The sequence below is a fragment of the Zingiber officinale genome, chromosome 11A, assembly GCF_018446385.1.
Source record: "Zingiber officinale cultivar Zhangliang chromosome 11A, Zo_v1.1, whole genome shotgun sequence".
NCBI lineage: Eukaryota > Viridiplantae > Streptophyta > Magnoliopsida > Zingiberales > Zingiberaceae > Zingiber > Zingiber officinale.
In genome coordinates this window covers 83449422-83464086 of record NC_056006.1, presented here as the reverse complement: position 1 = coordinate 83464086, position 14665 = coordinate 83449422, and positions in this window count along the sequence as shown.

Below are 14665 nucleotides of genomic sequence, written 5' to 3'. Positions count from 1 at the left end.
GAGATTCGACAATTTGAACTCAAAAGGTAAATTTTCATCCATTTATCATCTCAGTTATGTCGACTTCAATAGCGTTGTGCTCGCATCCATGGTAGGTGAAGAAATAGAATATTCAGATAACTACCCATGTCAACTACCTTTCTTTTTACTGGTTGTGGTTGAGGGAGCTAGCTAACTGCTAGCTTGGGTAGATCAATTTATCATATTATGCATTTAATTTTAAATATTTAGTAAAGAGTCTCAATTACGTTCCCATAGGATACTGAAGGTATTGTAAGCTTCTGCATAGGATTTGATGGTCAACTATTTTGCTGGTGAGGTGGTCGAAGCTTGGTCGGGTCAAAGATGAATAGGACTGAGGACACCCAATCGAATTGAGCAGACCCCCTAAGATAGTGATTTATCTCGCTAGGATTCCTCTTAAAATTAGAGACTTGTTGTAGATCGGATTCTTATGACCCTAGTGGCTAGCTCTATCTTTCTCAATTTTGAGACACTTAGCCGAATGGATTATCCCGATCCTGTGGGTTTGCTCCCCTCAACTCATTGCCCTATTCTACTGGGCTTGAAAGACTATTAGCTGATCAAATTAGCTTAATCTTAACAAATACTCCAAACCAACATTCTTAGCCATCTTAGAGGCGCTTCGTCGATCAGATTTCCTCAATCCCTAAGAGTCATGCCCCTTATGACTCCGTGAGCCAATTGACCAACTCTTACCATCTGTCAACCCAACCCTAAGGGCGTACTTCCTGTCAAACCCCTATAGATGAACATGCACACCATCCGATCCACTCGCCACTACCCTAAGCTTGACTCATATATCTTGCATTAGCCCATTGGGCCCCCATTAAGATTTCTCCTATGAGATTTTTGTCTTGATAGCCCAATAGACTTTGTCAACCCCCTATAGATGAACATGCACACCCACTCGCCACAACCCTAATCTTGACTCATATATCTTGCATTAGCCTATTGGCCACCATTAAATTCCTCCTACAAGATTTTTGCCTTCATAGCCCAATAGACTTTGAGATTTATGACCCAAACCGTAATAAATGCCACACGTGGGAGGTCAGAACATGCGCAATACTATCATCATACATATACAGGATATTTGTTCAATACAACAAAAAATATAGTGATTTGATATTTCTAGCATAGGTGCTATGCACACACCTTATATTTCTACTTATTATTCATCTTCTACATTTCCTTATCTCACTGACTTGAATGTCAAAATGACTACATCAGAAAATCACCTGATCTATCTACTAACGCTCCTTCTTCCTCCCTGCTCTGTGAGTTTACCGATGTTCATATTTCAAAATCTTCTGTCAGTCAACTTTAAAGTTATCTCACTGGTTGTCCAAATCACCATCGATGAACAATAGCAAACTAAGGAAGTTACATTATGCTCCCAAGTCACCTACGGCCACACTTCTAAGGGCAATTCGTTGCATTACTGATACTATAGGTGTTAAAAAACTTGGTAAGTTCTCAAAAACAACACAAAATCCCGTGGATTATTCCATGATGAAACAATATTAGTTCATATCACATGCAACAGCGAATCAGCTGCTACAGTGGTGCGTGATTGTTATAAAAATCGTAACATACGTTGAGTTTTTTTTTTTTTTTTAATTTTCTTTATTTGCACTTTCTAATGTTACATTCATGTGCACAAATTCACTTAAATCTGGTTCAATATCATTGGTGAATATTCTATGATGCAATATACCATCAATATCATAGCGCAGGCTGCAAGATATTTTAGTTTGTGATATCTATTGTTACATTAGTGTGCAATAATTATTTAAATTCTGGTTCAATAGTAATAGATTTGAAATGTTGACGAGTAAAAGTTTTAGATATAATAGATCTACTATTCACTATTAAGAATATATTGATCAAGATAGTATTCACTAGAATGAAGATGTGTTATAGAATCTTGTGTGATTTTACCCCTTGGGTTCATAAGAAATTTTTATAAGATCGTGATATCACCTATTATATATGTTTTATAAACTAGGGCATATTAAATTGTAGCACACATTAAAAACTTAAAATATTGGAGATGAAAAAGTTAATACCGGCAAAGGAATAATAAAAGTTACAGAGTAATTAGTTATAGAGTTATAGCTCTAATGGATGATTTTACCCATTAGATGAATGAAAATATATTGAGATGGTAAAACATATTTAAATGTGACCATGAATATGTTAATTAGAAAAGTTGAATTAGATTGAAAATGGTAAGATATGCAGTTATAATATGAAAGACAGATTTAATAAAGTTTAAATATTTCTAATAATGTAGTTTTGAATAGAGCTCAATCAAAATTAATCTAAGCAATCTTAAATAATTAAAACAATCATAACTTGATGACAGTTCCAATTAAATATTATGAATCGTCAAACCACCTGTAACTTGCTAAGGTACATGTGCTTCGGAGATTATCGATAAAATAGTCGAAGGAAACTTGAACACACTTAAAATGGAAGGTTTGACTGGCCATAGGATGGGTCCCGTGACCACTCCGATGCCCAAGTTAGGATTTTTCTTTAGATGATAAGCATAAAACAAGAAGTTGGAGGAAACTCGAATCTCATTTGGATCCCCTTACTCCCTCTCTTCGTGAGTGCTTATATGGTTTTTCTTAAAAGCATCTCCATGTCAGCTAGGATGTCATAATTATGGAGGCTAGGGAGGAGACCAGATCTGGAAGCCATTGGTTCTCACTCCATTCATCTGGTGCCACATGTCAATAGGGAGGTAACTAGCGGACTAGCCTGGTAATCTTGTAATTGCCTCACCATTCCTTGATTGACACGTGTCCAAGAATATTACAATTACTAGCTACAAGTGCATGTAAGGTACAAACATGCTTTAAGGACAGAGAAAGTGACCGTTAACATGGAGTGGCTTTGAGGAGAATGATGTATATAACTTCTTCGAAGGAGTGTATCAGCGACCAAGGCTAAGACGAAGTTGTCGCTCGAGGCCACGGGGGCAGACCAAGATAACATCCGAGACTGAGATGGCTTCTAAGATTGAGACAACTTCCAAGACTGAGGTGGTTTCTGTGACCAAGATGACTTCTAAGACCATGAGATGACTTTTCAGGCCTAGATGACTTCTGAGACCGAGATGTCTTCTAAGATCGAGATGTCTTCTGAGACTTATATGGCTTATGAGATGAAGATGACGTCTGAGACCAAGATAGCTTTTGAGGCTGAGATCACTTTTGAGACCAAGATGACCTTTAAGACCAAGATAACTTCTAAAACTGAGATCCTAAGTAGGGAGTCTACAATCGAGCAGAGAATCCAAGATTTGATCCCCAGTAATACTTAATCTTCGGAGGGAACATGTTAGACCTCACTTTGATTGCCTAAGTGAATAAGTTTGACCACCATCTTGATTTTGACAGATAGCTCAGCTTAGGTTTTAACTCAAAGGTTAAACAGGTGTTGAATAGAAATCTCCATAGCACAAGCCTCCCTTTCAAGTCTAATCAAAGGAAGTACAATCTGATTAACTGGACTAGGATGAGTAGTGTTTTATTCTCTGGGTTATTCACTGTAGGTACCCTGGAGAAACAATAGCGGATGACTACAACAAACATCTAAGTGTTGACTTTTGAGAGGAGCAAATCCTTGCATTTAATAGACATGCTATGCGAGATCACGTATCCTTGTACTGATTGGTGTCTTCTGCTGTGGTATTGGAATAAAAAAATAATTTTATTGCTTTGAGGGTATGTGGGCACGTTACTGTAATAAATATAGTGATATAGGTTATGTCATCTTAGATCGGGTGGCGGGCAAACCCTGATGCACTCTTGATCTCTACATTGGAGGGCAACCTTTGAACAACCTTGGGAATTGTTCCACTTAATTTCCAAACTTGTTGATGATACGAAATTAAGTGATCGCCTCCCCTCTAATTTGATAGTGGAGAGCAACTTTTGTTTTTTTACTGATGTGATGGGTCGATTTGACAGCTCTAAAATGTCGCCGCCTTCATATGCTAGGTTAATCAAAAATCATTTTTCTTCACTTATTCACTTGGCTTGGCCCCTTACATCTTTTGCCTTCATCTTCTTCCTGCCTTAATAACTCAGTAAGTTCATCGTTCTTTTCCCTTTCCCTTGCTGATCTTCCCTATCTTCTTTTCATGCATCCTCAGGTTCATGGCTTTCGCGGACAACCTGTAGTATTGGTCCCAAAAAACTGCCCTTCCTTGGAATGTAGTCTCACATCTCAGAGAAATCTACGGCATACCCCTTGACCATGAGATTAGGCTCCTTGTACCAAAGCATAGGCCTCATAACCCACCTTCGGGATTTTTTACTTTTCATAGAATCTAGTTATCTAATGGTCTTAGATTTTCGATTCCTCCTTTTATTCAAGAGATGACACATTATTTCCAATTGTCTTTAACTCAGTTAGTCTCCAATTCATACTGCCTAATTTGCAGCACCGCCATCACCTTCAAGGTGTATCACATTCCCTTTGGCCCTATTATATTCCATTACCTCTTTTACCTCCAACAAACCAAACCTGGGGTTTTTTATTTTGCTGCCCGTTAAAAGTGCAAGTTTTTTTTGGTGAATTTCCCTTCTCTCATAAGGGATGGAAAGATAGTTTCTTTTTCTGCAAACCTCCTCAGCTGTATACCTGACCTATGCCCTGGCTCGATGATCTTCCAGAGCAACCTGTATTGGGAGAATATAGGTCAGAGCTACATTCTTAGAGACTCTCTCTATCCTGAAGGACTTGGAGTTCAATGCTAGTTTGTTGGTGGATTATGAAGCATTGCTTCATTGGGTTGATTTAAGGCCTAATGTCATATCGTTGGACAACTCTTTAGGTGAGATGCCTCCACTAGTTAATTTTCTTTGTCAAACTGATTAACTTTCCATTGCCTTTGTAGAGCATATTATGATGTGAGCTTCCATAAGCGGCCAGTTGAATTGAGAATTAACATCAACAAATGAACTGAACACCCCCATAATGGATCCAAGAAACCTATGGGGTTACCCACGCCTAGCCTTCCTCCACAAGTGATGTTGGAGCTACAGCTGTGGTCGCCCCTATGACGGATCTTGTAGTGGCTAGTGTTGGTGCAATATCCCTCAGGTCAAGGTTGACCTGGGTAACCAAGCTGAGTCTTGGTTTGGGTTTAGATGTTTGACAATAAGATATTGATTGAAGAAGAGTCAAGTAGGTCAAGGTTGACTGGATACTTGACTGGGAAGTCCTAACTGGGATGTTAGGCAAAATGAAAGACCTAGTGAGTGAAGCTAGGCGGTATGAAAGTCCTGGTGAGTGAAGCCAGACAGAAGAAAAGTCCTGGTGAGTGAAGCCAGGCAGAAGGAAGTCCTAGTGAGTGAAGCTAGGCAGATGGAAATCCTGGTGAGTGAAGCCAGGTGAAAGTCCTAGTGAGTGAAACTAGGCAGATGGAAAACCCTAGTGAGTGAAGCTAGGTGAAAGTCCTGGTGAGTGAAGCCAGGCAAGGGAAAATCCAGATGGATCAAGGATGATCGGACATCTGGTGCTGGGAAGTCCAAGTAGGTCAAAGGATTGACTGGATACTTGGCATGAAAGAAAAGTCCAAGTAGGTCAAAGGGATTGACCGGATACTTGGCACAGAGAAAAGTCCAAGTGGGTCAAAGGGATTAACCGGACACTTGGTAAGGGAGTCCTAGCAGGTCAAGGGAGTGACTAGATGCTAGGCATGACATACCAACAGGTCAAGGTTGACCGGATGTTGGTTTGGGAGGTTTGGGACTTGGTTTTGGACAAAAATCAAGTGCTGGATCGATCAATGGATCGATCCAGGCTCTGGATCGATCAGTGGATCGATCCAGACCTGTCCCAGCGAACAGAGAGCCTCTGGATCGATCCGTGGATCGATCCAGAGGTCCCAATCGATCAGTGGATCGATTGGGACGCGGCTGCTTCGCGCAATAAGCGCTGGATCGATCCATGGATCGATCCAGGCGTTTTCCCAGAGCACAGAGGCGCTCTGGATCGATCCGTGGATCGATCCAAAGCCTCCCCGATCGATTGGGAACATTCGAATCGATCGGGATTCGACCATTGGCGTCGTTTATAGCTGCAGGCGTGTGATGGTTGCGGTAACTCTTCTCCGATTCACTCCAGATTACTCGCCAGCTCCTCCACAGCGCTCTCAAAGATCAGATCGCCAGTTCTTGAAGGATCTTGGAAGCTTTCCAAGTCAAGAGGCGGATCAAAGGCAAGAAGAGAAGCTAGGGTTAGGGTTTTCTGTACTCATTGTAAGCTTTGCGCTTGTATTTTGTTTCTCTTTCCTTTCTTCTTGTACGGAGAGTCTTGTAGGGCTTCTCCGCCCTCGGTAGTTACCGAAAAGGAGTGTTTTCATAGTGGAGGGTGCGTGCGTGGTGTGGATCCTTGGACTAGTCACCTCTTGTGAGGTGGATACCAAGTAAACCAACCGTGTTAGCGTTGTTGTATTTGTTTCTGTGTTTTCCGCTGCACATCTTTGAAGGAACAAGCAACGCTAAGCACCGAGCGAACGCGACGAGCTATTCCCCCCCCCCCCCCCCCTCTAGCTACTTTTGGTCCTAACAGCTAGGATACCGGACCATGTTACTAACCTGACACAATTTCTAGAAATCAATGAGCAATTCGTTGTTCAACTGCAAAAGAAGAAGCAAAACACCCAACCATAGTTGTTAACTCCTAGTGGGAGTCAAAGGTCAGCTCTTGAAATCAGGACCTCCAAAAAATGTCTTTGAGGGTCATTAATTGAGAGCACTAAGGCCCAAACTCTAAAGGAATTATACTTTGAGACTAGATCCCCTGAAAGTAATAGCGAAGTCAATGATACTACAAGGGAAAAGGATATTAACCCATCTTTCCAGGGAGCATGTTCTAGCTTTACGTCTTGTGAAAGGTTGTCCTTCTCAGGAGAAATCAAAGATCGGTAATGGAGATTCTCATAGTGAGAGCCAGACCTCCGTTGTAGGGGCTCCAGGGGAAAAGGAGGATTCAACCCCCCCCCCCCCCCTCCAAAAAAAAAAAAAAAAATCTTCCTGCCAGGCTTCCCCTTCTCCCATTGTCAAATCATCCGCACTTCCAATAGGACTTCCCCCTTGTTCCTGCTTTTCTAGAAAAACCTCTCCATTACACAAAAAGTGTTGTACTAGGCATGAGTTTCATGGAGCTGAGCAAAAAACTTAGCTTGAATGATTCGGAAGGTAACATCTGTTCCTTTATTTGAAGAAATAACTTGTAAATTATGTGTGAAGCTAAGTTCTATTGGTATAGGCTGATGCAAAAGCGTAAGGTCTTATCCATTATGTATATGAGTTCTCTAAGACTACTATTAGAGGGGGGAGACCATACTACAGATGAAACATCAAATAGACCAGCTGATACTAGCTTCAATGGGGACTTCATTGACATCAAAGGAACCCCTGACTACAGAGGGAATCCAGCTTGGTAATGCACCTACCAAGAAATATTGGAGAGAACCTAACCATAAGAAGCTCTAGAGAAGATAGTTGTAAAGAAAAAACAGCTGGAAGATAATTTGGCAAAAAGATTAATAGAGAAAAAAATTGCCGGAAGAGGATTTGGCAAGGACCACAACAAAGAAAGATGCAACTGAGACATTCATTTCACACTGGAGTAAGAAGGTCGAGGATTATTCTGAGAGAGTTGAAAGATTGGAGGAATAGTTATCTAATGCTCGAGATGCTTTGCGAGTTGCAGACTCACAAGCTCAACGTGACCTGGTAATTGAAATGACTAAGAAAGTTGTTGTTGAAAACAAAATACTACAACTTCAAAATGATCTTCAAGCCGAGACCTTGGCCAAGAAGAAATTGTCGCTAGAAGTGGCTGAAGTAAAGAAACAAGATGGAATCCTGATATTGGAACTAGAAACCCTTAAAGCTCAGCTAGCATTAGAATAAAAAATCGCTATCAAGACAAAGGAGACCATGAAGGCTCAACTGGAAGCTTCTCAAAAAGAGTCGAATGACTACAAAGTGAATAAACAGAGTATACAAGCTGAGTAGAGAGAAGCTTTTCTGATGTTCCCTAAATTCTATGAAAGATTGTCCATAAGGACTAGCAACATGCAAGACATGAGTTTGTGGGAGCTCTTCGTTAGTGTGTTGACAAAATGCTGAAACCAGACGAGCAGACCTCTCTATATTAAGCCTAAAGCAAGTCTAGGATGAACTTCCAGATTTCGAGAAAAAAGACTGAAGGAGATTCCGGATCTATATATTTTTTGGCTCATTGCCACTTATGTTTGGATATTGTGTTAGTCATTTATTTTGCATGTTAGTAAATATTTTTAGTCTTTGAAATTTTCCCTTTTATAATGTGAATTATTGAATGATTGAAAACTAAGTAAGGATATATAAAATCATCGAAGACCTTATTCGTTATTATGACTTAAGCTGATAATTTCAAGCTGTCTTGTAACAAAGTATAAGACATAAGGAGGTTGTGGAACTCCTAGTCAACAATACTGAAAGCCTATGATAGGTTTCATGGGGAGTCTATGGCCAAGACCTCGGGGGTTTGACGTTGAGACTATTTATGAGAGTATGTGGCCAAGACCTCGAGGTTGGGCATTGAGACTATTTATGAGAGTCTATGGCCGAGACCTCGGGGGTCAAGAGTTGAGACTATTTATGAGAGTTTGTGGCAAAGACATCGAAGGTTGGATGTTGAGACTATTTATGAGTCTGTGGCTGAGACCTTGGAAGTCAGAAATTGAGACTATTTATAGGAGTTTGTGACCAAGATCTCATGGGTCGGGCATTGAAACTATTTGTGGGAGTCTGTTGCCGAAACTTGGGGGTCGGGTGTTGAGGCTATTTATGAGAGTCTGTCTATTGTGTAAGAAGGACAAACAGATAGAGGCTAAGCTGCAATTTTATTAATTCTAGCTTAAGTGCATACAAGAACAAGTTGCAAAAAGGGAAAGAATGTAGAACAACAGTACCCGAGACTAGATACGATAAGGCCTTAGGTGTGTAGCGTGCTATGGTTGCTTGAGCTCCTTTCCTTGGGGATCAATTAAGTAATAGGAACCATTTTTGAGCCGATGAGTGACACAATATGGCCCCTCCCAACGCGGATCTAGCTTGCCCACATCTCCCATAGGTTTCATTTTCCTCTACACGAAATCCCCTACTTGGAAGGAACGGAGGATTACCTGTTTGTTGTAGGCTCGACACATGCGCTGCCTATAAGCTTGGAGGCAGGTCTCTATCAAGTCTTGGGTTTTGTAATGAGATCTAACTCAAGAAGCCTCTTGCCTGAATTATCTTCACTGTCTCCATATGCTCTAACCTGAGCAGACTCAAAGTCAATTTCAGCAAGCTCCCAAAAACTATTAAGTAGGTAAACTTCAGTCTCTAGTGCTTCATCACAAAAAGATTTAGATAAGAAGTGAAAGTCATCATACTTCTTACCATATCTTTTAGGATATGGTTGTGATACTCAGCTACACCATTCTGACTAGAAGTATCAGATATAGTATATTGAGGTATAATTCTACACTCAGCAAGGTAATTCACAAAAGGTTCTCAACATTATTCACTTAATCCATCATATCGACCGTAATATTCACCTCCACGGTTGGATCTAAAGGATTTAATTTTCTTACCTAATTGATTTTCAACTACAGCTTTGAAAATTTTGAACATTTCTAAAGATTGCAACTTCTTGTAAATAAGGCATAGATAGCCGACTCAAGAGTAATAATCTATGAAGTTAATAAAATATGGGTGTCTATGTAACGCCCCGCCCCTTTCTGCTTAAGCTGACTGGGGTTACTTATCTTTTCTTCTTAAACAACGGAAGACTTATCTATAGCATATATATTTTTTTTTCTTTAAACCTTTCTTTTATTTTTTTTTTAAAACACATCATCATCAACTACCTATCATATGAGTCACATAACATGCTTAACATAAACTTAGACCATGATACTAAAGAGCATGATGAAGTGTCATAGAGTTATAAAGGAAACAACATGAACATAATTCTTATTAATTAAAAGCAGGTTTTCCTCTTTAGCCAAGTCACTACTACACACGTCCTTCTTGCCCCCCTCCTGCTGCTCCCTTAGTACATCCATTCTTTGCCCTTATCTGTGGTACAAGGAAAGTAAGCTGTGAGCACTCAAGGCTCAGTAAGATCCTTTCCTACTCACAAAAACCGTATAGCATAAATAAAACTTCAATGCATAAAGCGTAAAGACAACTCATCATATCATGTATAGAAGCATCATATCATAACATAATCATATGGTATCATGGCATATCCTCATAAAGTCATAAAGTGCATTCTAGCATAACATGATCATGATCATAACCTATCAAAACATAATCATAAGGTTCATCCTAACATAACATAACATAATCATAGGCATCATGGTATATCATAACATAATCATAATGTGTTATGCAAGATGACTTTCAAAAACATGATTCATGCTATAGTATATGCAACATGTCATTTGAAAACTTATTTCATACATACTTAAACATAATCATAACATGGTTAGGGCCCCGGCTTGTACCACATACATAAATGCGCGCGTCCTATGTAAGTCCAAGGTAGCAAGTCTTGCACCCTACAAGGCATACATACTAGGCCCGTTTCTTAGTCCATCGACCTAGGGGCACTTAGGAGCTCATCCCTAACGAGGCCCGTTTCTTAGTCCATCGACCCCGGGGCGCTTATGGAGCCCACCCTTGGTACAAGCCATATAAAGTAAAGTAGCATGTCATACATATCATGGTTCTTATCATTTCTTGCACATCGTATTTCTTATCATATCATACCATATAGAATTTTGGGCACACAACTTATCATAATGGTATGTAAAATTTGGGCACACAGCACATTATAAATACATGCATAGTGTGGGCACACAGCTCATCATAAATAGCATGTAAACTTGGGCACACAGCTCATCACATATATCATGTATAAATTGGGCACACAGCTCATTATAATATAACACACAATATAGCATAAGAGTTTCCATCATGTATAAATCATAAGTGTGCATAATTAAACATAGAAGCATAGCAATCTCATAAACATGACATATAAGGTACATGGGAAACATAATTAGATTTCAAACCCTAATGCCTTATAGTGGCCGAAACCTATAAATTAGGTTTTAGGTAAAAACTCCCTACCCACATGTGAACCGTAAACAAGTATTACTCCATACACCATAAGAAAACATCATGAGCATGTTTAGGTAGAGTTCTAGGTCTCTTAAGCTTACAACTTATCATGGACGAATCTTATCAAGCATACATTGGGTTAAAAATTATCCTTCAAGCTTGTGAACCCTAAACAACTTCCATAGCAAACATTTCAAGGAAATAACATGAGCATAGTTGAGTTAGGTTCTAAGTTTCCTAGGCCCTTAAGCATGATATGGCCGAAACTTGTAGGACTTAAAGCTAGGGTTCAAGTGTCCTAAAAGCATGAGAACCTTAAACAACTTTTATAGCAAATAATTCAAGGAATAACATGAGCATAGTTGAGTTAGGTTCTAAGTTTCCTAGGCCCTTAAACATAATGTGGCTGAAACTTGTAGGACTTAAAACTAGGGTTCAAGTGTCCTAAAAGCATGAGAACCTTAAACAACTTTTATAGCAAATAATTCAAGGAATAACATGAGCATAGTTGAGTTAGGTTCTAAGTTTCCTAGGCCCTTAAACATGATGTGGCCGAAACTTGTAGGACTTAAAACTAGGGTTCAAGTGTCCTAAAAGCATGAGAACCTTAAACAACTTTCATAGCAAATAATTCAAGGAATAACATGAGCATAGTTGAGTTAGGTTCTAAGTTTCCTAGGCCCTTAAACATGATGTGGCTGAAACTTGTAGGACTTAAACTAGGGTTCAAGTGTCCTAAAAGCATGAGAACCTTAAACAACTTTTATAGCAAATAATTCAAGGAATAACATGAGCATAGTTGAGTTAGGTTCTAAGTTTCCTAGGCCCTTAAACATGATGTGGCCGAAACTTGTAGGACTTAAAATTAGGGTTCAAGTGTCCTAAAAGCATGAGAACCTTAAACAACTTTTATAGTAAATAATTCAAGGAATAACATGAGCATAGTTGAGTTAGGTTCTAAGTTTCCTAGGCCCTAAATCATGATATGGCCGAAACTTATCAAGCATATAACCAAATTTCCATGCAACAAATAAACCTAAAAAAACATTAAGTTAGTTTCATATCATTTCATCAAGAAGGTCATGAGTATCTTAGACTTGTTTTAAACTCTCCTAGGGTTTCAAATCTAAACATGGCCGAACTTTCATAGATATGAAATAGAGTTCAACTTAACATACAATCATGGGCATATCATATCATAATAGCTTCATATCTTATCTTAGGGAAAACATGACATGCTTAGTTTTAAGTTAAAGCTCTCCTAGGCCCTTACTTCTATCATGGCCGAATATTCATGAGCTTGAGAAGAAGTTCCAATCCACATAACAAGTAGGAGAAAATGTTAACAATACCATTATCATAGGGCATCTATCATAAGAACAAAGGAGCATGTTTTAGTTTGAGGCTTAAACTTACCTAATCCTTTTATTCTTGCTTGGCTGAAAATCTAGGACCATGGATCTAAGTTCTACTAAACATTCTAGCATAGAAACATGGGATAAATCCCTACCATAAAATACATGTTTCAAGAAACATATCGAGCATGTCAAAAATTTAGATCTTTACATTTCCTAGGTCCTTCCTTTGGTCTTATCTTGATTTAAATTCTTCATGAGGTTTTCTTAGATTTGTTTTTCTTTTTTTTTTAACCAAATCTTCATAGAACAACCAAGAGCTATTGTACCACAGGTGAGGGAAACTTACCTCCTTTTGCTTGTGGTTTTCCTTAGAGAGAAAAGTGTTCTAGGTGCCAAGGAAGGAGGAAACTTCTTCTTCTTGTACCTCCTTTTGTTTCCTTTGCTTGGAAGGGCTAGAACTTGAAGGTTTCTTCTCGGAAATTAGCTTCCTTGGAGAAGAACTTAACTTAGCTATTGGAATGAGGAGAGGGAAGGGTTTTTTGGTTCGGTGAAGAGTGAAGAAGGGAGAAGGAGGAAGAAGAAAAAGAATTTAATCCCTTGTTTTTCTTCTCTAAACCTATTTATCCCTTTGCCAAATGAAACATGTCTTCATTCATTCCCTCAACTCCTCTTTTCCCCCACTCCTTTAATTCCCACGAAAATAGAGAGAGGGAGGGAAGTAGACAATTCTTCTTTTGCTTGCTCCTTTTCTTAACCAGGAGGGAAAAGAAGGTAAGCAACTTGGTTTTCCCTTGCTCTCTCTTTTTTTTTTTTTAGTTTTCTTTTCTCCTTTAATTAAATTTTTCATTCCTTTCTATCCAAATATTTCTCCTTATCCTAGTGGTTGTCATTCATCAATTTATCTCCATCATTTGTGGGAGGTTCAAGGTTCAATCCTTGACCTCACCTCTTCTTATTCTATATATTTGTTTTTTATTTTCCCTTTTTCTCTTATTCTTTTCATTTCTATGCTCTAAGGAAAAATAATATTCATATACATATCCTATAATTTCGTGGGTGTTATAGTCTATTCCAAGATGCCTTGAGGAATGGGTCACCAATGTCCATATATATTAGATCTAAGACATCACTACATGGACTTTCTCCCTTATTTCTTTTGTTAGTTATCTTCCTCTTAACACACTCTATGCAGACATCAAAGTTTGACATATCAAGAGAATCAAGAATTCTATGTGACACTAACCTTTTTAAGTGTTGTCTGGATATATGTCCTAAATGCATATGCTAAAACATAGATGAATTCTCGTAAGTCAATTTGTGTTTAGTACCTATACTATGTATTATCACATTGTCAATAGTAGGAGTTATGATGTTTAATTTATAAAGCTTATTAACCAAGAAATCATTGCCCACCAATATTGAATTAAAGAAAATACTTAAAATTCTATTTCTGAATGAACAAGAATAATTTGATTTGTCCAAACAATAAATTAAAATTAAATTTCATTGAAAAGATGGTACAATAAATATATTTTCTAAATTCAGAAAGACATCAGTTCTTAAACAAACCCTAAAACCATAAATCAACTTATAGCCTTCTTTCCATTCCCCGTATAGATGTATCTTTCACTATCAAGTAGAAGATGTATCCTGAGACAACCTTGCATAATGATACTTATGTGAGTAGTAATACCGGTATCTATCCATCAAGTATTAGTGGATACAATAGACAAATTAACTTTTGAACTAACAAAGTTAAGAAGTTTATATTTCTTTATATGCCAGTTAGAATATTTAAAATAATCTTTCTTCATATGACTTTTCTTCTTACAGAAGAAATAAGTGGACTCCTTATCCTATTTCTGATACTTCTTATAGTCAAAACCCCCAGAATCTATAATTTGTTTTCCCTTTTCTTTATTATTGATCCTCTTTCACTTCTTGATCTAATCTTGGAAACCAAATGCTAATGAGCACTTTCAAGTATCTCAAGCCTCAGTCTCTCCTCCTCTTGCATGCACTGAGCTATAAACTCATTCAATTTCCACTTTTCATTTTGAGTATTATAAAAAATCTTAAAAGTAGTGAACC